This window comes from Carcharhinus amblyrhynchos, chromosome 16 (genome assembly GCF_965287045.1).
Source record: "Carcharhinus amblyrhynchos chromosome 16, sCarAmb.v2.hapA, whole genome shotgun sequence".
Lineage (NCBI taxonomy): Eukaryota > Metazoa > Chordata > Chondrichthyes > Carcharhiniformes > Carcharhinidae > Carcharhinus > Carcharhinus amblyrhynchos.
Window position 1 is genome coordinate 56,773,761 of NC_137339.1, and position 27,985 is coordinate 56,801,745.

Consider the following 27,985-nt stretch of genomic DNA (forward strand, 5'->3'; position numbering starts at 1 on the left):
CAAGACCCCGGTTGAGGCCATCCTCATGTGGCTATCAGTCTGCTCAGCGACTCTGTGCTGTCGTGTGTCATGAAGGCCGCCTTGGATCATGCTTACCCAAAGATCAGAGGCCGAATGCACAGCCTCAAAAGGCCACAGCCTCAAAATAAATGCTTGTCAAGTTTGATTTAAAATGGAAGGTGAGATGGCTTTGCAGTGTTGACCGGGATAAGTGTGTCTTTGTAATGTCTAAATGTGAAGGCTGGATCTTATTTTTTGAAGGGCCATTCTAGAGAACATAAAGGCTGGGACTTTCCATGAGCAGGGGTGTTCCGTACTTTGACCGGAAAATATTGCAAGAAGGCCCTAGATGGTTTCACGTTGGTGAAAAAGTCCACAATTGGCCTTCTTCTTGCCAATGGAGGATTGTGTTTCCTGCTGTCAAACGTCAAGAAAAAGTTGAAAGTTTTATTTATTCGTCTCAAATTTTCTTCATGAACTCTCCATTCACCTGACGAAGGGGCAAACCCCGAAAGCTTGTGAGATTACTATCAAATAAGTTGGTTGGACTTTAACCTGGTGTTGTGAGACTTCTTACTGTGTTTACCCCAGTCCAACGCCGGCACTTCCACATCTTGAAGTTTGGTTGGCAGTTCCCTAGCCATAACCCACTTCCCAATCTTGGGAACCTTAGGTTCCTTGGTTTCTGACTTGTGCCCTCATCTGCTGCTTTCTGATGGGTCCCTACATTGTTCTCATATCCTTCAGATGTTTCCCTAGCTCCACAATAGAACATAGAACATAGAACATAGAACATAGAACATTACAGCGCAGAACAGGCCCTTCGGCCCACGATGTTGCGCCGACCAGTTACAAAAACAATGACCCACTAGCCTATACCAATCCCTTTTCGTCCATAAACCTATCCAGAGATCTCTTAAACGCCCCCAAACTAGACGCATTTACAACTGCAGCAGGCAGGGCATTCCAATCCCTCACCACCCGCTGGGTAAAGAACCTACCCCTGACATCCGTCCTGTAGCTACCCCCCCTTAATTTAAAGCCATGCCCCCTCGTGCTAGCTTTCTCCATCCGAGGAAAAAGGCTATCACTATCCACCCTATCTAAACCTCTAATCATCTTATATGTTTCAATAAGATCCCCTCTTAGCCGCCTTCTTTCCAACGAAAACAACCCTAAATCCCTCAGTCTCTCCTCATAGGACCTCCCCACCATACCAGGCAACATCCTAGTAAACCTCCTCTGCACCCTCTCCAACGCCTCCACATCCTTCTTGTAATGCGGGGACCAGAACTGCACACAGTACTCCAAGTGCGGCCGCACTAGAGTAGTGTACAGTTGCAACATTACACTGCGACTCCTAAATTCAATCCCCCTACCAATAAACGCCAAGACACCGTACGCCTTCTTAACAACCTTATCTACTTGATTCCCAACTTTCAGGGATCTATGTACACACACACCTAGATCCCTCTGTTCATCCACACTATTCAAAGTCCTCCCGTTAGCCCTATACTCGACACATCTGTTGCTCCTACCAAAGTGAATTACCTCACACTTCTCCGCATTAAATTCCATCCGCCACCTCTCGGCCCAGCTCTGCAACCTATCTAAGTCTCCCTGCAGACTATGACACCCTTCCTCACAATCTACCACACCTCCAATTTTGGTGTCATCAGCAAATTTACTAATCCACCCAACTATACCCTCATCCAGATCATTAATAAAAATTACAAACAACAGTGGCCCCAAAACAGATCCCTGAGGCACACCACTCGTAACTGTACTCCATGATGAATATTTACCATCCACCACCACCCTCTGTCTCCTATCTGATAGCCAATTCCTGATCCAACTTCCTAGATTACCCACAATCCCATACATCTGCATTTTCTGCAGAAGCCTACCATGGTGAACCTTATCGAACGCCTTACTAAAATCCATGTATACCACGTCAACTGCCTTGCCCCCATCCACCTCTTTGGTCACCTTCTCAAAAAACTCAATAAGGTTAGTAAGGCACGACCTACCCGCTACAAAACCATGCTGACTATTTCTAATCAATTCATTACACTCCAAATAACTATAAATCCTATCCCTAATAATTTTTTCTAAAACCTTGCCCACAACAGAAGTAAGACTCACCGGTCTATAATTCCCGGCAAAGTCTCTGTTCCCCTTCTTAAACAATGGGACAACATTCGCTATCCTCCAATCCTCCGGGACTACACCAGAGACCAATGACGACCTGAAGATCTGAGCCAGAGGCTCTGCAATCACCTCTCTAGCCTCCCAGAGAATCCTAGGGTAGATCCCATCCGGACCAGGGGACTTATCTATTTTCAGCCCCTCAAGAATTTCCAGCACATCCCCTTTATCAACCGTAATACTGTCAATTTTACACCCCTGCAACCCAATGTCCTCCTCAGCTATATTCATGTCCCCCTGCGTGAACACCGAAGAGAAATATTGGTTCAATACTTCTCCAATCTCCTCCGGTTCCACACACAACTTCCCCCTGCTGTCTGTAACTGGCCCTAATCTTGCCCTGACCAACCTTCTGTTCTTGACATACCTATAGAACGCCTTAGGATTCTCCTTAATCCTATCAGCCAAAGTCTTCTCATGTCCTCTTTTAGCCCTTCTCAACTCACTCTTCAACTCCCTCCTAGCCAATCTAAAGCTTTCTAGTGCACTATCTGAGCCCTCCAATCTCATCCGAACATAAGCCTCCTTTTTCTTTTTAACCATCGACTCAACTCTTTTAGTGCACCACGGTTCCCTAGATCTACCAAATCCACCATGCCTGACAGGGACATACCTATCAAGGACTCGCAGTAGCTGCTCCTTGAAAAAACTCCACATTTCAGACGTTCCCAGTCCCTGTAATCCCCTAATCCAATCCATGCTTCCTAATTCACTCCTGATAGCCTCATAATCGCCCTTACCCCAGCTAAAATTGCTGACCCGAGGTTCATGTCTATCTCTTCCCATCACTAAGGTGAACGTAACCGAATTGTGGTCACTATCACCAAAATGCACACCAACTTCCAAGTCTAGCACCTGGTCTGGCTCATTTCCCAGCACCAAATCCAATATAGCCTCACCTCTAGTTGGCCTGTCTACATACTGAGACAAAAAAACCTTCCTGCACGCTTTGTACAAACACTGACCCCTCTAGCGAGCTAGAACTATAGCAACTCCAATCAATATTCGTAAAGTTAAAGTCCCCCATAACAATTACCCTATTACTTTCACTCCTAACCAGGATTGTCTCCGCAATCCTTTCCTCAACCTCTCTAGAACTTTTAGGAGGTCTATAAAAGACTCCCAACAGGGTGACCTCTCCTCTCCTATTTCTAATCTCCGCCCATACTACCTCAACTGACAAGTCCTCATCAAACTTTCTCTCCGACACTGTGATACAGTCCTTGACTAGCAATGCTACCCCACCCCCCCTTCTACCTTCTTCTCTACTCCGACTAAAGCATTTGTACCCCGGAACCTGCAACATCCATTCCTGACCCTGCTCTATCCATGTCTCAGAAATGGCCACAACATCAAAGTCCCAGGTACTGATCCACGCTGCAAGTTCATCCACTTTATTGCGAATACTCCTCGCATTAAAGTACACGCATTTCAAACCCTGCTCCGCCCCACCCCCACTATGCCGTGCCTTGCATTCCCCAACTATGCCCCCCTCACTTTCACCCCCTTTCCTCACTATCCCTCCCCCCCTCCGAATCAGTTTAAACCTTCCTGCATCGCTTTTGCAAATTTACCCCCCAGGATATTGATTCCCCTCTGGTTCAGGTGTAGACCATCCCTCTTATAGAGGTCTCACCTTCCCCAGAATGAGCCCCAATTGCTCAAGTACCTGAACCCCTCCCTCCTGCACCATCCCCTCAGCCACGAGTTCAAACTTTCCCTCTCCCTATTCCTCTCTAAACTATCCCGTGGCACAGGCAAGAGTCCAGATATAACTACTCTTTCTGACTTCGCCTTTAGTTTCCACCCCAACTCCATAAATCTTTGCTTAATATCCCCTTCCCTTAATCTCCCTATGTCATGTGTCCCCACATGAACTATAACTTGGGGTTGATCTCCCTCTCCCCTAAGAGTCCTGAATACTCTGTCCGATACATCCTGGACCCCAGCCCCTGGTAGGCAACACACCAGCCCAGAGTCCCTACCCTTACCTCCAACTCTCCTATCCGTGATACAATGTATCACCTGATCTGGTCTATAATTGGTCTCATGGGTTCCCCTCCTGTGAATAGTATTCTGGGGTAGCCTCATCACACGTCTAGTCATGAACTTGAATGGGCTCAAGCCAGATATGCAATTTGGTACTGCTTGTAGTTTCATCCTTGACTTGCCTGTTTCACTGATAGATTTGCTATAGCTGGTTTGAGGATATGATTTATTCTTTACAGCATCCCGGAGCTGTGGTGTGATAAGGCGTATGGAATTTTTGCCTGAACCCCAGGAATCCTTCATGACTCTGCCTGTGAAGTGGATTCCCTGATTGGAATTCACCTGGATCGGTGGTTTCTACAGGAGCACCACTTCTTGGGCTAGTCAGTCACATGTGGGGAACGCTTCAATCCACTTCATAAATTGGTAGTCTACTATTAAGCAATACGTTTTTCCCTGGATATGCAGTAGTGACCCAGTGAAATCAATCTGGATGTTTTCCCAGGACTCCTTGGGATGCCTTGTTTTGATTTTCACCAGTACTGAATCAGGTACAGGAACATAGGAATTAGGAGCAGAAGTAGGCAAATTCAGCCGTTCGAGCCTGCTCCACCATTCAGTCAGATCATATCTGATCTCTCCCCGGTCTTAAATTTACTGTAAGAAGTCTCACAACACCAGGTTAAATCTACCTCACACCTGTTCCCCATGTCTTCCTTTCCCTTTTTATATTGGAAATATATTTATCTCCCTCTTGAAATCATTCAATGATTCAGATGCCACTGTGCTATGAGGCAATGAGTTCCACAAATTCACCACCCTTTGCAAGAAGTAGTTCCTCCTCATCTCAGTTTTAAATCTAATGTCTTTCAACCTATACCTGTGACCACTTGTTTGAAATTCCCCTAGAAGAGGAGACATATGGCCCACATTTACTTTTATCAATCCCTTTTAAAATTTTATGTAACTTGATCAGATCCTCTCTCATTCTTCTGAACTCCAGTGAATTTAACCCAAACTGTTTAATCTCTCCTCATACGTCAAGCCTTTCATCCCCGGAATCAATCTAGTGAAACACCTCTGAACCGCCTCCAATGCTAGCACATGCTTCCTGAAAAAAGGAGACCAAAATTGGATGCAATACTTTAGATGTGGTCTTACCAGCACCCTATACAATTGCAACAACACTTCTCTACTTTTATACTCCAGTCCTTTTGCAATAAATGCCAACATCCTATGTGCCTTTTTTTATGATGTGCTGCACCTGCATACCAACTTTCTGTGATTCATGCAATACATAATCAATGGTCAAGCAGTACAACCTGTCTGGTTTGCAGACTGGCCAAACTGGGAGGTGGCTTCACTTGCAACCTTCTGCACCATATCACCTGCCTGAAGATCTTTCACGATTATAGCGATAGCCTCTGGACATATGGAATACTGGCGGGACAGTTTGTGTAGTGGTCCCAGAATGATTGAGGTTGGTATCTGGACTCTCCCATGATCTTGCTTCATTGCTGCCCAAACCCCCATAACTAGGGAACACAGACAGGGTTTGCCCTCTTATGAAGTCAGTGAACATGCCGGAGTATAGAACCATGGCACGTATCGGGTAGGACCACACAGCTTATGTTCCTCGGGATCTATCAGCAGTCCCAACTGTTTCCTCCCCACAGTTTGTGACCCAGGGCTGCACGATCACGTCTACCTGTGCAATTTCTAGGGAGACTACCTCGCTGACAAGTGTTATCACAAACCACACCCCCTCCTCCCCCCAGACTCCTGAATAGCCACTGTGGACATTACAGATAACGGAGTGTCCGTGAGGGACAAAGATGCCTCAGTGTCCAGTGGAAAGTTGCAATGTTACCCCATAGCACTGTGGATACGTACATTTGAGAGTCTTGTCTAAAGACGGCCACAAACTGTCATATGTTTGCAAGGAACTTAATGACCTTGAGCAATTCTTCTATGGAGAGTTTTTCTAGTTCCCATTGGGAGTTCTCCTTGGGTTCTCTGTTTTCTCCCTCTGCCCTCCATTCCATGTCTCACAATTGTCTTTATTATGGCCTAGTCAGTTGCAATTCATGCATTTCAGCCGCCTCTATGGGCATGACCAGGTGAAGTGGCAAATGCTCTGGCAATTTTAACATGTGGTTGTGCCATGTCTCAAAGCAGATACTGCCAGCTGTTCAGAATGTTTGAAGGGAACCGTGATGTCATTGTCGACCTAACAAGACCAGTTTAGCAGGATCTCGTAGACATCCACTACCATGATCCCCATTGCTAATATATCCTGGTATTTTTCGGAGCGTGTGGGTTGGAGGAGTGGGTGGGAGGTGTCACTAGAGCGATGTGTCAATCTGTAAAACAAATTAATTGCAAACCACATGGGATGTTACACCAATTCAGATCAGAACTGAAACTTAAGTGCTCTGCAATACTTCACTGAACATGACACAGATTAGAGAATTGTTAATTTTGTTGGGAAAGGCACTGCTGTTGTTAAGATTGGTGATCTGGTTACTATTGGTATGGGTGTTAATAATGGTGTTAGTGTCAGTAATGTTGGTGACTGAACCTTTTTCTTCTTACGTCCATTTGCTTTTAAACAAGTCCTGTGCCCCACATAGGTTCATTGATGCCAAAGCAGAAAATGTAACTGCCCCACCTTGATCTGACTGGCCACAGATACGTTTTTATCTTGGGTAATTTTAACTTTCAGCTGTTCAAGTGTAATTTCCAGTGCTGTAGGCAGCATGCTGACCCCCCACGGCTCTGGCTTCTTTACCATAACTCAAAGCTCAGCTTTATCCAGCACACATGGCCCCAGCTAAACACAATCAAAAACAACACCCTTCCCCTAAGAAAAATTGATCTGTTTTCTGAAAAGCCTTCTGTTTTAATATGATAAGATTCTTTCATTGAGGTTTAAAAGTAGAATTAAACCATTCAGGAGTAAAGTCAAGGGCACAAACGACAGCAGAATTATGGAATTCTTTCTGCTCAGAGACTCTAAATGCTGGGGACTAATTGGAGCTTTCAATATTGGGATTGATAGAACAAGTATCAAAAGTTACAGGATAAAAATGTTTAAGTGAACCAACACAGAAATACTGAGCAGTCATGATTTTAACTGAATGATACAACAGATCTGAATGGCCTTCTCATGTTCCTATGTAAGAGGATTGAAGGGCTAAATGGCCTTCTTTATTCTCCTTTGTTTTACCAAAGTTACAGAAGGCCAAATGTGATAGAGTTTGCAATGTCCACCTCTGGAATTGTGCACAGCAAGATCTCAGCCCAGACTGTGCCTACCAATAGAAATTTGCCTACCATGGTAGACGGAAGAATTAAGGTTACTTTCTGGAGAGCATCTCACAGACATACTCTTGCAGATAATCAGAGGCAGGGACAGCCCGGTCTCTGGCACTTCTGAGGTCATCACAGGAAGGCTGGCAACCACCATGAAGTCCTTGGCCCAGCAGATCCTGCTGGATTTGCACTTGGCTATGTACTCCATGGCTGCACATTCTTGTTGGCGCCATCAGGATGTAAGTCTCATGGGATGAGGCACATGGATCTCATCGACTAGTCACCCTGTGGGCTTCCACTCCGGATACACCAAGTGTGTTCAGCCACTCAGAGTTCCCTCTGCCTGTTCCAATATTTTCTGCAGCAGTGCTAGCTGCTGAGGGTGCATCTGCTCCCTGGGTGGAGAGATGGCAGATGGAGTTTAATCTAGACAAATGTGAGGTAATGCATTTTGGAAGGTCGAATACAAATAGGAATTATACAGTAAATGGTAGAACACTTAGAGTATTGATAGGCAAAGGGATCTGGTTGTACAGGTACACAAGTCACTGAAAGTGGCAATGCAGGTGGAGAAGGTAGTCAAGAAGGTATACGGCATGCTTGCCTTCATCAGCTGGGGTATTGAATTTAAAAATTGGCAAGTCACGTTGCCGCTTTACACAACCTTAGTTAGGCCGCACTTGGAATATCATGTTAAGTTCTGGTCGCCATACTACCAGAAGGATGTGGAGGCTTTGGAGAGGGTACAGAAAAGATTTACCAGGATGTTGCCTGGTATGGAGGGCATTAACAATGAAGGAGAGGTTGGAGAAATTTTGTTTGTTCTCACTGGAGAGACGGAGGTTGGGGAGAGACCTGATAGAAGTCTACAATATTATAACAGGCATGGGCAGAGTGGATAGTCAGAAGATATTTCCCAGGGTGGGAGAGTCAGTTACTAGGGGGCATAGGTTTAAGGTGTGAGGAGCAAGGTTTAAAAGAGATGTATGAGGCAGATTTTTTACACAGAAAGTGATGGTGCCTCGAACTCGTTGCCGGGGGAGGTAGTGGAAGCAGACACGGTAGTGACTTCTAAGGGGCATCTTGACACATGTATGAATGAGATGGGAATAGAGGGATATGGTCCCCGGAAGTGTAGGAGTTTTAGTTAAGTCAGGTAGCATAGTCGGTGCAGGCTTGGAGGGCCGAAGGGCCTACTGCTGTGCTGTAATTTTTTTTTGTTCTTTTGTTCCTGAGCAGGAGATCTATATGAGGCCAGCTTCCTTCAGGCCTCGGGCCAACAGAGGACGTTCGCGAAGGATGTCCAGACATCAGAATGTAGCAGTCAGCAAGCTACCTCCCACTGCTGCAGATATCAGGGCTGCACCCAATGGTAGTGTTAGTAAAGACAAAAAAGTTTTGATGTCATCTCAGGGCCTTGGATCCTCTTATCACTGAATAAATTGCACTTTTTGAAAACCATTTCATGGATATGTGAAGGTAATGGTCAGATGAAAGTGTTTTGATTTGGATCTTTGCAAACCTCTTATTCTGAGGTTTAGTCTTTCTCACATTCAGAGTGTCTCCTTTTAAGATTAATATTTATGCAATGTCAACTTCATTGCAACTTGTTTCCAGACTCTTGAGTTGTCAAGGGATAACAATGGCTGTGGAAAACTCATCAGATATTTGACTCCTTGCACATCTGGGTTTCCTCATTGATTGTGTCCCAAACCAAGATCTGCACTTTGGAATGAGAGCCTGATGCTTGTCCACATTTCCTTTGTGGCAGCATTTGCATCCATATTTAATGTGGAAAATGTCTACCATCGTCTCGCATCGCTATTCTTCCTTGCTGTTGACGGAGTGAGTACGTTAGCAGGACACCGATGACCAGAGTTAAGATCTGATCCCATTGAGTTGTGATCTCTTCAAGCCCAAGTCTTAATGCTGGACCCATTCTCTCAGCAATGGTTCGACAATTTCCTTGAAAAGTCTTGAAATGGCTTGGAAGGCTAGAGAAGATGTCTCCTGAGAATCAGACTTCGTTTTACTCCTCTTCACCTATGAGAGTTTCATGGGCATGCCTCCCATGTATCTACTCCTCCATGTCATCAGCACACTCATGTTGTCCCTCAGCATCCCCGAGGATTTCCTGTACCTTCTCACCTTTGTCTTCCGAGGAGGGCTCCTCTAGCTCACCCTCTGTAAGGGCCTTAGCTCTCTGCATAGCCAAGTTATAAAGAGCACAACAAAGTGCAATGATGTGTCGAGTCCTCTTTGGAAAGTATTGCAGAGAGCCACCGAGCAGTCCAGGCATTTGAATTGCATGTTCAGCAGTCCACTGTTTTGCTCTTTGAGGGAGCCTGTGGTGCCATAAGTGCTTTTCCCCGGATGGAGCCTGAGAACGATGCACTGGAGTTATTAGCCATTGTTTATCCTCAGATAGAAGATACCAGACACCTGGGGGTGACTGAGGATATAGTCGTGATGGCAACTCCCAGGGATTCATGCCCAAATGTGCCGGTTGTGTGTTTGAAAGTTGCACACCATTTTCCGATGAACATCAAGGACCCCATATTGCTGCATGGGTGCAATCTACTGCTCCCTGCATCCTAGGAAACCCAGAAATAGTTGCAAAACCTATGAATCTCTGAGCCTGGCTGTTTTCACCCAGAGAAATTTTACATACTGATGGGCCCTCCTGTAAAGAGCATTGGTCACCACTTGTATGTGCTGATGTGTGGCTAACTCTGAAATGTCACACAGGTCCCTGGAAAGACCTGCTGTCATCTTCAGGGCTACTGACAGGGGGACGCTTCCAAACCCATGTTGCGTCAAGCCTTCTCGAAGCATGTGGCAGACCAGATCTCTGGATAATTGTCCTGCACTGCCTCTCACTCATTTGTAGAAAGAAGACTCATGGACAATAAATCCTTGGGCTGACACACGCAGTGCCTCCTGTTGGAGCTGTACACACAAATGCCTTTCCCTCAATCACTTCTTGCCTCAAAAGAGGGTTCGTAGATAAGCTCCCTGGATCACTGGATCCACTCTCACTTTTGGCTCCTCTCTGATAAAAGAGATATTGAAGAGCAGAATGGGTAGAAGGTGCTGAGTATAAAGGTGTGAGTGACAGGAGAAGTTGGGCAGCTAAGCTTTGGCACCTTAGATTGCATTGTTCCTCATGCTACATTACTCTTGGGACTCCAACACACACACACAGATAAGCAGCATTCCTTTCTACAAGTATGACATCTGGAGCTCTGTCAGTATGAGAATTTGTGAATGACATCATTGAACCAATATGTCTCTGAACTCCATTCATTGACTTGGTGAATGATTGGAATCTGTTTGGCCACTGATGAATGGCATTAATTGTGGTTCCCCTTCACTGATGGGATGCAGCTGTGCCCTCTTCACAACACTAGCCTTCACTAGTGTGTATGGGGTGTCAGGGAGGGGTAGTATCTCTGGTGGGGGAACATCTCGTGTCCTTTTCAGGGCAGTTTGTCCACCCTTTGTCCCCACCTGGCACTCAGCTCTCACCTGTGGCTCCCTGTAGCTATTTGTATGTGACAGTGGCCACACCTCGGGCAATGGCTTCAACAAGTCAGCTAAACCAGTTAAGGGTAGCTGACGGGTCTCAACCCTTGGTGAGATAGGGAGATGTCTATCCCAGCATGTGAAGACAGACTCCGGTGGATTGAGCGGATGAGACCAGTGGAAGGTCCAACAGTCAAGAAGGCAATTTCTGCAGTCTCGTGGAACGCGAAGAGCAGGACAAGATACAGAAGACATTCTGGTCATCCACTGCACCTAGTCCCATCTCCAGCTGTCCTGACTTTTGTCTTGCCACTGGATCTAGATGGGAATTGGGAAGAGAGAGTGAGGATGACGCTGTGCAACTCTCCCTCATTTTAATCTAAATCAAACGCTATTCTCGACACCATCATCATCATCATCATTGTCCTGTTCAACCTTTGAGGTCCTGTGGCGATGGGCGAGCAACAAGCAGTAGGTGTGGATACACTGGGAGCTGTAGTCACGGACCTGCACACAGGCGGCTCAGATCTAATGGTCGTTTTCTGCTGACTGAAGCAGTGAAACTCGGCGTCTACCTGGGTGACTGAGCAAACATAAGAACATAAGAACATAAGAAATAGGAGCAGGAGTAGGCCATCTAGCCCTTCGAGCCTGCCCCGCCATTCAATAAGATCATGGCTGATCTGTCGTGGCTCAGTTCCACATTCCCGCCCTCTCCCCATAACCCTTAATCCCCTCTCTTATCAAGAACCCATCAACCCGCGTCTTAAAAATATTTAGCGAGGTAGCCTCCACCACTTCAACGGGCAGAGAATTCCAGAGATTCACCACCCTTTGAGTGAAGAAGTTCCTCCTCAACTCCGTTCTAAACCGCCCCCCCTTTATCTTGAGGCTGTGCCCCCTAGTCCTACTGTCCTTTCTGAGCGGGAAGAGTCTCTCCACCTCTATCCTATCCATCCCATTCATCATCTTATATGTCTCAATGAGATCTCCCCTCATTCTTCTAAACTCTAACGAGTACAAGCCTAGTTTATTCAGCCTGTCATAGCTCAACCCCCTCAACTCCGGTATCAGCCTAGTAAACCTCCTCTGCACTCCCTCCAAGGCCAAAATATCCTTGCGTAAGTGCGGCGCCCAAAACTGCACACAGTACTCCAGCTGCGGCCTCACCAATGCCTTGTACAGCCGCAGCAAGACCTCCCTACTTTTATATTCAATCCCCTTCGCTATGAAGGCCAGCATCCCATTCGCCTTCCTGACCACCTGCTGCACCTGCAAGCTGGGTTTTTGCGACCGCGTTGGTCACCTCTGTAGAATGAAGAAGGGGCTAGAAAAGGTGCCCTAAACATTGCCTGCTTCACTACACCCTGGCCAGTTTACCGTGGCTGGTGGGGATCCCATCTTGCAGTCGAATAAACAAAATAAAACACAAGGTGACACCACTCACCATTGGCACTTGGAATGTGCGCACACTTTTGGACAACCCTACAGCAGACAGACCAGAGAGAAGAACAGCCTTAGTTGCCAGAGAGCTTGCAAGATACAACATTGACATTGCAGCCCTGAGCGAAACTCGTCTTGCCAACGTAGGTCAGTTGACTGAAACTGGAGGTGGATACACTTTTTTCTGGAGCGGTCGCGGCAGCGATGAGTGTCGTAATGCTGGAGTTGGATTTGCCATCAGGAGTCACCTTGTTCGGAAACTTGCTAGCCTACCCAAGGGTGTGGACGACCGGCTTATGACATTACAGTTTCCGCTACAGAAGTCAAGCCACCCTGATCAGCGCCTATGCCCCAACATTGAACAACCTGGACGAGGTGAAAGACAAGTTCTATGAAGAACTAGACGCCCTACTATCAGCAGTGAGCAGTACCGACAAGCTGATCTTGCTTGGCCATTTCAATGCAAGAGTAGGGTGTGACTGTGCAATCTAGTAAAAAGTCTGACAACACCAGGTTTAAGTCCAACCGATTTATTTGATAGTAAACTCACTAGCTTTCGAGGTTTCTCTCTTCGTCAGGTGAATGGAGAGTTCTGGCCTCGGACAGAGCAAAAAAGAACAGACAGTTTACAGATTACTGATTAGAATGCGAATCTTTACACCTAACCTGCTGTTCAAGTCCTAAAGTGGCCGACAATGTGAGTGGAAGGAGCACTGATCACAGGTTAAAGAGATGTGTATTGTCTCCAGACAGCACAGTAAGTGAGGTTTTGCAAACCCAGGCAAGTCATGGGGGTTACAGATAGTGCGACATGAACCCAAGATCCCTTTTGAGACCGTCCTCATGTGTGCGGAACTTGGCTATCAGTCTCTGCTCAGCGACTCTGCGCTGTCGTATGTCGTGAAGGCCGCCTTGGAGAACGCTTACCCAAAGATCAGAGGCTGAATGCCCATGACCACTGAAGTGTTCACCAACAGGAAGGGAACAGTCTTGCTCAGATGAGGAGGATCGTGACAGACACCTCCAGACGATGAAAGATGCCCTCATAAGAACAGGATATGGCGCTCAACTCATAGATTGACAGTTCCGATGTGCCACAGCAAAAAACTGCACCGATCTCCTCAGAAGACAAACACGGGACATGGTGGACAGAGTACCCTTTGTCGTCCACTACTTCCCCGGAGCAGAGAAGCTACGTCATCTTCTCTGGAGTCTTCAACATATCATTGATGAAGACGAACATCTCACCAGGGCCATCCCCACACCCCCATTTCTTGCCTTCAGACAACCACGCAACCTCAAACAGACCATTGTTCGCAGCAAACTACCCAGCCTTCAGGAGAACAGTGACCACAATACCACACAACCTTGCCACAGCAACCTCTGCAGGGCATGCCGGATCATCGACATGGATACCATCATCACACGTGAGAATACCATCCACCAGGTACACGGTAAATAATCTTGCAACTTGGCCAACGTTGTCTACCTGATACGTTGCAAGAAAGGATGTCCCGAAGCATGGTACATTGGGGAGACCATGCAGACGCTACGACAACGGATGAATGAACATCGCTCGACAATCACCAGGCAAGACTGTTCCTTTTGATAATTTTGATAAATAATTACTAAGGCATCCACTATCACCTCTGCCATTTCTTTCAGAACCTTGGGATGCATTTCATCCGGTCCTCGGGACTTGTCCACTTCAGTCCCATTAGTCTATCAAGCACTACCTCTCTAGTGACAGTAATCGCATTTAGGCCCTCAACTCCTACCGTCCTTCTATCTTTAATACCCGGCAAACTATTCGTGTCCTCCTCCGTGAAGACCAAGGCAAAAAACTTATTTAAAGCCTCAGCCATTTCCTCATCGCCCACCGCTAAATCCCCCCCTCTCATCCTCCAAGGGTCCAACATTCACTCTAGGCAGCCTCCTCTTCTTGATATATTTGTAAAAACTTTTACTCTCATTTTTATATTTAGTGCTAGTTTCACTTCATAGTCTATCTTTCCTTTCTTTATCACTTTATCTTCTTAGTCATTCTTTGTTGATTTTTAAATCTTTCCCAATCTTCTAATCGCCCACTATTTTTAGCCACTCTGAATGCATCAGCTTTTAATTTAATACTCTCCTTTATTTTCTTTGATAACCACGGCTGGTTATGCCTTCTCCTACAGTCCTTCTTTACCATCGGAATATATTTCTGCTGAGTACCGAAAAAGATCTCCTTAAAAATCCTCCACTGTTCCTCTGCCGTCCTACCAACCAATCTGCGCCCCCAATCTACATTCGCCAATTCCGCTCTCATCCTATCATACTCCCCTCTGTTCAAACAGAGGACACAGGTTCGAGACCCTACTTTCTCACCCTCCATCTGCATCAAAAATTCAACCATACTATTATCACTTGTCCCAAGCGGATCCCTCACAAGAAGATCCCTAATTCTACCTGCCTTGTTACACAACGAGGCAGGTAGAAACATAGCTCACTCCCTCATAGGTTCCGTCACATACTGTTCAAGGAAACTATCCCGACAGCATTCCAAGAACTCTTCCTCAAGCCCACCGCGTCCAACTTGGGTCATCCAATCAATATGCAGATTAAAATCCCCCATAACTATCGCCGTTCCATTTCTGCACGCATCAACTATTTGCTTGTTTATAGCCCGCCCGACCTCAAAGTCTTTATTTGGGGGCCTATACAACACACCTACCAGTGTCTTCCTCCCCTTACTATTCCTTATCTCCACCCACAACGATTCCACGTTTTGCTCTTTGGAGCCTGTATCTTCCCTTACTACTGCCCTGATATTATCCTTAATTAACAGAGCTACCCCATCCAGTTTTTCCTCCCGTCTATCCTTCTTAAACACTTGATACCCCTGGACATTTAGCTCCCAGTCCCTGTCACCTTGCAACCACGTTTCCGTAATGGCCACTAGATCATATCCATTTGTGCTGATCTGCGCTGTCAGTTCATTCACTTTGTTCCGAATGCTTTGTGCATTCAGGTAAAGTGTCTTTATACCAGCCTTTATCTGGACCTTATTTGTAGAAACGCTACTTAACTCTCCCATGCCCCCTACTCCTTTTATTATTGGGACATCCTCAACATTTTCCTGCACCTTTACCCTCTCCTTTACTTTAGATTTTGTAATTTCTCCCACCCTGCACCCTCCCCCCCTCCAATTAGTTTAAAGCCCTATCTACAGTCCTAGTTATACAATTTGCCAGGACTCTGGTCCCAGCACAATTCAGACTAAGAGGATTCAGACTGGTCCTGTACTTATTGAGAAGCTCACTGAGTTATTCCAGGCCTTTTGGAAGCAAGGATCCATTCCTCAGGAACTTAAAGATGCTTCCATCGTACACCTCTACAAGAAAAGGGCAATCAGCAAGTATGCGACAACCACCGAGGAATCTCGCTGCTCTCCATCACAGGAAAAACCCTCACAAGAGTCCTGCTAAATCGTCTGGTCATTCATCTGGAGCTGGGCCTGTTTCCAGAGTCACAGTGTGGCTTGCGCAAAGGTTGCAGGACTATTGACCTGATTTTTGCTGCGCGCCAACTTCAGGAGAAGTGTCAGGAGCAGGATCACGAGCTCTGCGCAACCTTTGTTGACCTCGTGAAAGCTTTTGACGCTGTCAGCCGACAAGGCCTGTGGAGGATCATGTCGAAGTTCGGCTGCCCCCCCAAATTCATTCAGATGGTACGCCAGTTCCATGATGCCATGATGGCCAGAGTACTGGGTGGCAGAGAATCCTCTGAGGCATTCCAGTCACCAATGGCGTTAAACAGGGCCATGTGCTCGCACCCACACTGTTCAGCATGATGTTTACTGCCATGCTGAGTGATGCCTTCCAGGACAGTGTTGCTGGAATCAGCCTCAAGTATAGAGTGGATGGGAAGCTCTTCAACCTGAGGAGACTTCAAGTTATTACCAAAGTGAAGGAGACTGTTCTGAGAGACTTCCTCTTTGCCGATGACTGCACCCTGTATATTGGCTCAGAACCAGAGATGCAAATCTGTATGGACAAATTTTCAATGGCTTGTGACAACTTTGGACTCACCCTCAACATTAAAAAGACCGAAGTCATGCACCAGCCTGCTCCTCATGCACCGTACACAGAACCCATAATCACAATCAAAGGGCAGAAACTACAAGCAGTGGACCAGTTCACTTAACTTGGCAGCACTCTCTCTTAAGCGGTGACTGTTGATACAGAAGTCAGCTGCAGAATAGCAAAGGCAAGTTCTGCTTTCGATAGACTGTGCTCCACTGTATGGAAACATTGAGGAATCAGCCCAGCAACAAAACTGAAGGTCTACAGCACCGCAGTACTCACTACCCTCCTGTATGCCTGTGAAACGTGGTTGTGTATCAAAGGCATTGAAGACAGCTCAATCATTTCCACATGACTAGTCTTTGCAGGTGAGGTTATTAAAGTGTTAATCAGAGATCTTAAGGTGAGATTGTAAGCGGAGGTGGGTGGTGAGGAGAGGGGGAACAGACATAGGGGGAAACTGCTCATGCAGGCAGAATCAAGCGCATGGCTCCTGAATCTGCCTTCCATCAGCAGAGGGAATCATGGGGCTGAAATGAATCAGAAATGATATTGTAATTTGAGTAGCTAATTTCTTTTAAAGTCTTTTTTTTCTTGGGTGTTATCTTGTGTGTTGTTAGTGGCAACCATTTCAAAGGGAGATTTAGCTCCTTTTAACTGAGGAATACGTGGTTGAAGCCATGGTTGACACAGTTGCACAGTGGTTAGCACTGCTGCCTCACAGCTCCAGGAATCTGGGTTCAATTTTGGTCTTGGGTGACTGTTTGTGTGGAGTTTGCATGTTCTTCCCATGTCTGCAGGTTCCCTTCGGGTGCTCTGGTTTCCTCCCACACTCATAAGAACATAAGAACATAAGAAATAGGAGCAGGAGTAGGCCATCCAGCCCTTCGAGCCTGCCCCGCCATTCAATAAGATCATGGCTGATCTGTCGCTGCTCAGTTCCACTTTCCCGCCCTCTCCCCATAACCCTTAATCCCCTCTCCTATCAAAAACCCATCAACCCGCGTCTTAAAAATATTTAGCGAGGCAGCCTCCACCACTTCAACGGGCAGAGAATTCCAGAGATTCACCACCCTTTGAGTGAAGAAGTTCCTCCTCAACTCCGTTCTAAACCGCCCCCCTTTTATCTTGAGGCTGTGCCCCCTAGTCCTATTGTCTTTTTTGAGCGGGAAGAGTCTTTCCACCTCTATCCTATCCATCCTATTCATCATCTTATACGTCTCAATGAGATCTCCTCTCATTCTTCTAAACTCTAACGAGTACAAGCCCAGTTTATTCAGCCTCTCCTCATAGCTCAACCCCCTCAACTCCGGTATCAGCCTAGTAAACCTCCTCTGCACTCCCTCCAAGGCCAAAATATCTTTGCGCAGGTGCGGCGCCCAAAAATGCACTCCAAAGGTGTTAGGTGGGTTGGCCATGCTAAATTTTCCTTTATTGTCCCAGGATGTGATGGTTAGATAAATTAGCCAAGGTACTTTATGGAATTAGAGGAAAAGGGCAGGGGAGAAGCCTGCAAGATACTCTGTCAGAGAGTCGGTGCAAGTGTGATGGGCCAAATGGCCTCTTCTGCACTGTAGAGACTCTATGATTCACAATGAAAGTATCCAGTATTAGTGGGGGAGGCTGGAGAAAAACAGATGGAATCTCTACCAACACATCGTGAGTCTCCAAGTAAATCAGAGGCATATGAACAGTGAAGGAGAGAGGGTTGAAGTCCATCCTGAACTTAAATGAGATTCTTGATATAGTTCACATTTCCAAAGAGGACTGTGGACAACAGTGACTTTCACAAAGCCGCAGTCCCAGCCTGTTTAGTGTGCGGGGTTAAAAAGGCATATGAGGTATTTGTCTTCATTACCTGAGGCACAGAATTTAAGAGCAGGGAGTTTATGATAGAGCTGTATAAAATGCTCATTAGGCCACAGCCAGAGTACTGTGTGCTGTTCTGGTCACCACACTATAGGAAGGATATGGTTGCACTGAATAGGATGCAGAGGAGATTCGCCAGGATGTTGCCTGTATCAGCTATGAAGAGAAGCTGGTTAGGCCTCTCTTGCCTCAAAATTATGAAGGACGTAGATAGGTAGATAGGGAGAAATCTTTCCCCTTAGTAGAGGGATGAATAACTAGAAGATATAAATTTAATGTAAGGGGAAGGAGATTCAGGGAATGTGAGAAAAAGCCTTTTTACCCAGAGGGTGATGAGAATCTGGAACTCACTGCCCGAAAGGGCGGCAGAGATAAGAACACTCACAACATTTAAGAAGCTTTTAGATGAACACTTGAAATGTCATAACACACAAGACTGTGGACCAAGTACTGGAAAATGGGATTTGATGGCTGACACAGACACGATGGGTTGAAGGGCCTCTTTCTGTGTTGTATAACTCTACGACCTGCAGCTTAGACCAAGATTAATCTATCAGCCTTGGTTCTGTAATCCTTAATATCCTTGCCAAACAAAAATCTACCATGGCAACATGTTAGCACAATGGTTAGCACTGCTGCTTCATAGCTCCAGGGACCTGGGTTCGATTCCTGGCTTGGGTCATTGTCTGTGTGGAGTTTGCACATTCTCCTCATGTTTGAATGGGTTTCTTCTGGGTGCTCTGGTTTCCTCCCACAATCCAACGATGTGCAGGTTAGTTTAATTGGCCATGCTAAAATTGCCCCTTAGTGTCCTGAGATGCATAGGTTAGAGGGATTAGTGGGTAGATATGTAGGGATACGGGAGTAGGGCCTGGGTGGGATTGTAGTTAGTACAGACTCGATAGGCCAAATGGTCTCTTTCTGTACTTTTGGGTTTCTATGATTCAATCTCCAGTTTTTTTTGTATATTGATCTAGTCTCAGTAATGTTCTGGGAAGGAGAATTCCAGATTTCCACCGCCCTTTGTGGCCCACTACCCTGACATCACCCTTCAATAGCTTGACTCTAATTTAATTGTGATACCCTCTAGTTTTAGAATTCCCACCAGAGGAAATAGTTTATGTCTATCTATCTAAACAAAACTCTGTTGTACAAGTTAGTTTTCACCAAACCCTGCTCTCCCATTAATCTTGTGCTCCTTGAGCCATTGACTCAGTCTGAACATCATCTCAGTTTTAAAATTACTATTCTTGTTTTCAATTCTGTCCATGGCCTCACAACCTCGCCCTCTTCCATCTCTGTAATGTCTCTCCATCTTGTGAGATCTCTTCTCTCCAATTCTGACCCCTCATGAATTCCTGATTTCCTGTGTCCCAGCATTAGTGGTTGTGCCTTCATTTGTCAGGCTCTAAGCTCTAGAATTGCCTCCCTAAGCCTTTGTCTCTACACCTCTGAGCCACTTAAAATCTGCCCTTTTGAGAAGGCTTTTGGCTATGTAACCTAATGTCTCCTTCTGTGGTTTGGTGTCAAACTTCATTTGGTAATGCCCTTGTGAAGTGCCTAGGATTGGGATGCATTATGATGTTATAGACTTTTATAAATGCAAGTTGTTCTTGTCTCAAAGCTATAAGTTCCAAAATGTATCATATTGTGTCATATTGTGCAGCGGGAATTCAAAAAAAAGGGGAGAGACAGAGGTGGGCATGTGAGATGGGAAAAGAGTGGGTGAGCCTTTGAATATGGGATGAGGTTGTTGGGGGAAGGAAGGGGAAGGCATAGAATTTAACAGAAATACCTTTATGAAGGGATCATCTCAATTACAGTAGATTTGGTTCAAGATGGAAATATGATGGGTGTTATGTGTGTAACATTGATTGGGTACGCATGGGGTATATCACTTTAATGGGGATGTGTGCGGCACTGTCACTTTAATATATCTGTGTGGACACTGTCACTTTAATAGGTATGTATGGGGCACTGTCCCTTCACTGGGCATTTGGTTCTGAAACCCCTACTATAATAAAAGTGGGGTACAGCTTTAGCTCTTACTATTTGCCATGAAGTCTGTAAAGACGTCAGTTTTACTGAGGAAAAACACATCTGTTTCTCCTCACTCTGCGCACTTGGTGTGGTCATGCACTTTTGCCTATCATTGCATTACATGGCAATGTTTACACAGAACCTGTCCTTTTTGGGTTAGTCAGAGTTGGCAGTCTATTTAATCCTCAAACCACAGCATGCAAACTGTGGGTTGAGCAATGGATATGCTGTAAATACAAATCTATTTGGAAATTCAATGGAAAATTATAAAAAGGGAAGTTCTGGCCCTTTAAAATAACTTTACATTGATTCCAATTCTTTGTGCCTGACACATTAGGAATCATTTCCTGATTCTATGTTTCCGGCAGAAAGCCCTGTCGAGCTGAAGTAAAAGTTAGAAATTGAAATTTTTGGGAGAAGAAAATTGGAAACATGCCTGCACTGGGTGGATGTGTGAAAATGTCCAAATTCCCAGGGAGAATTTCTTATCTCTCTTGCACTGATATACCATGAATTGTACTCTCCTAAATTCTGCCCATCTTCTCTGTGAACTTTCCTTACTTTTGTCGAGGACTGCTGGCTCTGTATTTTTTGGAGGTGTCGATCCAGTCAACTGCAAAAGGAGAGGAGAAAATTAACATTTGGATTTTCAATTGACCATCCTTTAACTCAGCAATCATCTCTTTTCTTCCACAAACCATTCCTTTCCAACCCTCTGCAAGAATTCACAGGTGCTTTGCACATCACCTCCCCAACCATTCTTCCTTGTCCACTGAGGCAATGACTCTGAGTTTATGGAAGTACTTGTTCCTCTACAACCCTCCAATTCATCCTGGCACCCTTCCCCCTTTTCCCCTCAAAACTCCTTCTCTTCATAGATCACTGCTTTACTTCCCCAGCAGTGAATTTATACTGGCACTCTGCTGCCCTCCTCCCAACTACATTTCTGTTCTTCTCACCTTCCACGGACCCCACTCCCAGCACTGCTCCTGGATTCTATTATTGGCTGCTCCCACCTGCAGCAGTGATCTCACCCGTAGCATATTGATGTGTTTGGTTTGATATTCACTAATAAGCAGGAAGCTCAAGTAAGGAAACATCCCAACTCTGCAGTTCCTACATATAAATGGCCCCTGCATACAAAATATTTGGTCTTGGGAGGTGGGTGTGGGAATGAAACAGGCTCACCAACCCAGAACCAGTTTTGACGCAGTGACGGAGAAGGGTAATTGGCTTAAATGGAAGGCCTACCACAGTTCTCTGAAACTTCAACCTGGTGTATTAATGTTAGGCTTCTAGGCCTTACTCCTTATACATCGTCTTCCCACTCTCCATGTCTATCAGCCTTCCCTGTGCCCCCTCCATGCCCCTCACATTATGCATTATGTATAGAACCAATGAAACATGGCAAGTCTTGAAAAACATATGAAGAAAATCCCCTCTGAAAAATCTGCTCCTCTTACAACCTTATAAGAGTGTCGATCAAGACACTGCTATTCATAGTATCAACAACAGAAACGATACCCAACTTCAAAACTCAAAAGTTTCAAAAATAAAACTGGAGGCATTGAATGAAACAGGTTAAAGAAAGAATAACTTGTTCTAACCTCGTAAGTGTTGCAGTAAAAGATGAGCCCACTCGAAACTGTGAGTTCCTGTAAATAAAGTATTTATTCAAGTATATGCTGGAGAGACCATTTTGGTTACATTTCAAGGATACTTGCTCAAAGGATCTCTGTGTCACAATTTTATAGTCCTAGGTTCTCACATACCAAAACATTCTTTTTCACAACTCCCATCATCAGTATTGCCTTACCATATGCATCATTGAATCAAGAGTGGGGAGCACTTCGTTCTGTAGATGTTCATTATTATCTCAGTAGTTTCAGCATTTGGCCTCAAAGGAGTCTGGGGCTTATTGACTGACTCCCTGGGGGAATCTTCCTGTTCCATCCAACAAGGGAATTGTAGTGGGCGGGGACCGACTATGCAAAGGTCCGTTGACCTTGAGCAGGACTTTCCAGTTTTGGGGCGAGCGCAGCTGGAAAGTCCCACCCCTGTCAGTTTCCTTATTTCCTTAACACCATTTTTACCCAAGATGTGAAAATCATTAGGTTTACCACTTACAATTCTTAGCCAGTTCCCACAATACTGGATATATTTCCCATTATGCCTTGAAAGAGTTCTCACATCTATACTTGTTTACTTTTAAAGTTATTAATGCTTATAACTACATTTGTCAAGATGTTAATGTTCATCTTAATGTCAATGTTTACGTTGAATTACTTCAATTGCCCCATTTCATAAGGATATCGATCAATCAAAACAAACACTCCCAACTGCATAAACAGACTGCTCATGTCCTAATCCATCAGTGAATCTTGGAGCTCAGCCAAACATTCATTGTGTATTATCCAAAACAGATGGCCAGACATCTGCTTCTCCAAATAGCCTCATTATGAGTGCTTGGCTGAGTTTCAAGACTCACGAATAAATTAACTTAACAGGGGCCTGTTTAGATAGTCTGAAGTGGAGCTTTGATTGACTGACATTTTTATGAGGCTAGAAAAGTGATTCTTTGATTTTTTTTAATTGTCTGCCTATTTATTTAGAAAGATTAAAGGCTGTGAAGTGAGGGTAAAGCTTCCCTCATCATTACTATAACGGCTGTGTCTGACTGAAATTTTTATAGAATTGTAAGTGCAGCAGCGTTTTTCAAAGCAGAATTTGACTTTTCATAAGCATGTCAATATTTTACAGTGTCACTATATGACTCATTTGTTCTGTAAATATTGCAGACTGGGTAAATAAGCATTAAGGGGGATCTAGTTGGGGAACAAAATGCACGAAAGTGACATTGGGGTATAGAGGTGACTTCAAGCATGGAGATAACATGACATTTAAACACACCTTCAAAAAATGTTCCTGAATCCAGACGATGTGGGATTATGAGGGACATGAGCCATGAGTTCATGAGAAACAGGCCCAACTTAATGAAAATTGTCGGTGGTGATGGCTTATGAGATGACTAACCCGACAAAGGAGCCAGCCAGATCAAGAGTGCAGGGTACAAGTTTGCACTCTTGAAGGTACTGTTGAAACTTCCTGATGCCGGGAATGGGGTTGATAATTCTGGAACTAGCTCCTGTAGCCATTTTGAAAGCCTTTGGAGTTGGCCTGACTCCATCAAAATCCAGCCTGTTTTACCACATTGAGCAGCATTAACCAGCAGCAGGAGAGCTAAGAGGACTTTTTATCCTAAAGCTACTAGAATTCAAGTAATAAAAATCTGGAATTAAACGCTAATCTCATTAATGGTGACCATGAAACCATTGTTGATTGTTGTAAAAAACCTATCTTATTCACTAATCTTCTTAGGGAAGTAAATCTGCTGCCCTTATTTGCTCTGGTCTGCATGTCCAGGCCCACAACAATGTGATTGATATTTGTATGCCCCCTGAAATAGCCTAAAAAAACACTCAGATCTTTAAACAACCAGAAAGTGTATAAGCAATGAAATGAGATGAACCACCTGGCATCGGCTTAGACATCAGAAACGACAAAAAAAATGCAGCAAACCGAGCCCTGTTGACCTGCAACATCCTCTTTATTAATACCTGGGAGCTTGAGCCAAAGTTGAGCTGACAGACTAGTCAAGCAAAAGTCTGACATAATGATGTTTACGGAATCATACCTTGCAAATAATGTCACCATCCCTAGGTATGTCCTGTCCCATTGGAAGGAGAAACCTGGCAGAGTTGGTGGTGCAATGGCATACAGTCGGGGTGGTATTGCCCTGGGAGTCCTCAACATTGTCTCTGAACCTCATTAAATCTCATGGCATCAAGTCAAACAAAGACACTGAAACCTCCTGCTGTACCACACACCATCGTCCTTCAGCTGGTGATTTATATTGGTGATTCACTTGGAAGAAACATTGAGGGTAGCCAGGTTACACAATGTTTTCTGGGTGACGACCTTTGATGTCCACCACCAAGAGTGGCTCAGTAGCTCCATTACTGACTGGGCTGGCCAAGTACTAAAGGACATCGCTGCTAGACTGGCTCTATAGTAGGTGGTGAGGGAACCAACAAGAGGGCAAAACATATTCAACTTCATCCTCACCAGTCCAACTGTCACAGATACATTTATCCTGACAGTATGACACCACACAGTACTTGTGGAGGTGAAGCCTCTTCTTTACTTTGAGGATGACGTCTGTCATATTGTGTGGCAATGCCACTGTGCTAAATGGAATTGACTTCAAATAGATCTAGCAACTCTAGCAACTAAAGAAAAGGATTATGAGAGTAAACTAGCTCAGAATATAAAAACAGATAGCAAAAGTTTCTACAAATATATAAAATGAAAAAGAGTGGCTCAAGTAAACATTGGTCTTTTAGAGGATGAGAAGGGGAATGTAATAACTGGAAATGCGAAATGGCTGAAGCATTGAACAGCTATTTTGTGTTGGTCCTCACAGTGGAAGACACAAATAACATGCCAAAAATTGATGACAGGAAGGCTATGGCAAGTGAGGACCTAGAAACTATCATAGAGACGCAAGGCCTGATTAGAGACAGTCAGCATCGCTTTGTAAGTGGAAAATGATGTCTCACAAATTTGATTGAGTTTTTTGGAGAGTAACCAAGAAGGTAGATGGGGCCAATGCAGTTGATGTTGTCTACATGGAATTTAGCAAAGCTTTCAACAAGATACCGCATGGTAGGTTGTTGCATAAGGTTAAATCTCACGGGATCCTAGGTGAGGTATTTAAATGGACACAAAATTGGCTTCTTAATAGATGCCAGAGAGTGGTTGTAGAGTGTTGTTTTTCAAACTGGAGGCCTGTGACCTGCAGTGTGCCTCAGGGGTCAGTGCTGGGTCCACTGTTATTTGTCATTTAAATTACTGATTTGGATGAGAATATAGGGGGTATGGTTAGTAAGTTTGCAGATGACCCTGAGATTGGTGGCATACTGGACAGTGAAGAAAGTTGTCTCGGATTGCAACGGGATCTTGATCAATTGAGCCAGTGGGCTGATGAATGACAGATGGAGTTTAATTTAGACAAATATGGGGTGATGCATTTTGGCAGATTGAACCAGGGTAGGACTTACTCAGTTAATGGTAGGGCGTTGGGGAGAGTTACAGAGTAAAGAGATCTAGGTGGTACATTTTCATTGCCCCTTGAAAGTGGAGTCACAGGTGGACAGAGTGGTGAAGAAGGCATTTGGAATGCTTAGTTTCATCGGTCAGAACATTGAATACAGGAGTTGGAATGTCTTGTTGAAGTTGTACAAGACATTGGTAAGGCCGCACTTGGAATACTGTGTGCAATTCTGGTCACTCTATTATAGGAAGGATATTATTAAGCTAGGAAGAGTGCAGAAAAGATCTACTGGATGCTACTGGGACTTGATGGAATGAATTATAAACAGAGGCTGGATAGACTGGGGCTTTTTTCTTTGGAGCATAGGAGGCTGAGGGGTGATGTTATAGAGGTCTATAAAATAATGAGGGGCACAGATCAGCTAGATAGTCAACATCTTTTCCCAAAGGTAGGGGAGTCTAAAACTAGAGGGCATAGGTTTAAGGTGAGAAGGGAGAGATACAAAAGTGCCCAGAGGGCCAATTTTTTCAGGCAGAAGGTGGTGAGTGTCTAGAACAAGCTGCCAGAGGTAGTAATAGAGGCGGTTACAATTTTGTCTTTTAAAAAGCATTTAGATAGTTACTTGGGTACAATGGGTATAGAGGGATATGGGCCAAATGCGGGCAATTGGGATTAGCTTAGGGGTTTTAAAAAAGAAACCTCTTTTTTGAAGTTGGGCCAAAGGGATTGTTTCCATGCTATAAGCCTCTATGACTCTATGACTATCGCTATGAAAGAGATAGTGTTGGGCAAGTAATGGGGCTAAAGGTAAGCAAGTCTCCTGGTCCTGATGGAATGTATCCCATGGTATTAAAAATGATGGTGAGAGAAATAGCAAATGCACTAATAGTAATTTACCAAAGTTCACTGGACCCTAGGGTGATTCCTGCAGATTGGAAAACCGCAGATGTGATGCCACTGTTTAAAAAAGGAGATAGACAAAAAATGGGTAACTATAGGCTGGTTAGCTTAACTTCTGTAATAGGGAAAATGCTTGAACCTATCAAGGGAAAAAATAGCAAGACATCTGGATATAAATTATCTCATTGATAAGATGCAGCATGGGTTCATGAAGGGAAGGTCATGTTTGACTAATTTGGTGGAATTCTTTGAGAACATTACATGTGCAGTGGACAATGGGGAACCTGTGGAAGTGGCGTATCTGGATTTTCAGAAGGCATTTGACAAGGTACTGCAGCAAAGACTGTTATATACGATAAAGGTGCATGGTGTTATGGGTAATATATTAGCATGGATAGAGGATTGGTTAACTAACAGAAAGCAAAGAGTTGGGGTAAATGGGTGTTTTTCTGGTTGGCGATCAGTGACTAGTGGTGTGCCTGAGGGATCAGTGTTGGGACCGCAATTATTTACGAATTGCATAGATGATTTGGAGTTGGGGACCAAGTGTTGTATATCAAAACTCATAGATGACACTAAGATGAGTGGCAGAGCAAAGTGTGCAGAGGACACTGAAAGTTTGCGAAGGGATATAGATCGTCTGAATGAGTAGGTGAGGATCTGGCAGATGGATTACAATGTTGGTAAATGTGAGGTCATCCATTTTGGTAGGAATAACAGCAAAATGGACTATCAATTAAATGGTAAAAAAATTGCAACATGTTGCTGTGCAGAGGGATCTGGGTGTCCTTGTGCAAGAATCTCAAGGAGTTGGTTTGCAGGTACTGCAGGTAATTAAGAAGGCAAATGGAATTTTGTCCTTTATGGTTAGAGAGATGGAGTTTAAAAACAGTGAGGTAATATTGCAGCTGTATAGGGTGCTGGTGAGGCCAAGCCTGGATATCATGTACAGTTTTGGTCTCCTTACTTGAGAAAGGATATACTGGCACTTGAGGGGGTGCAGAGGAGATTCACTGGGTTGATTCCAGAGTTGAGAGTGTTGGCTTATAAGGAGAGATTGAGTAGACTATATGTATTGGAATTCAGAAGAATGAGGGGAGATCTTATAGAAACATATAAGATTACGAAGGGAATAGATAAGATAGAAGCAGGGAAGTTGTTTCCACTGGCAGGTGAAACTAGAACTGGGGGACATAGCCTCAAAATAAGGGGAAGCAGATTTAGGACTGAGTTGAGGACAAACTTCTTCACACAAAAGGTTGTGACTGTGTGTGGAATTCCCTGCCCAGTGAAGCAGTTGAGGCTATCTCATTGAATGTTTTTAAGGCCAGGATTGATAAATTTTTTAACAGTAAAGGAATTAAGGGTTATGGTAAGTAGAGCTGAGTCCACAAAAAGATCAGCCATGACCTTATTGAATGGCAGAGCAGGCTCGAGGGGCCAGTTGGCCTTTTATTGCTCCGCGTTCTTATGTTCTTATGTCCCTAACTCAACACTGGACATCCATGTGGTGCTG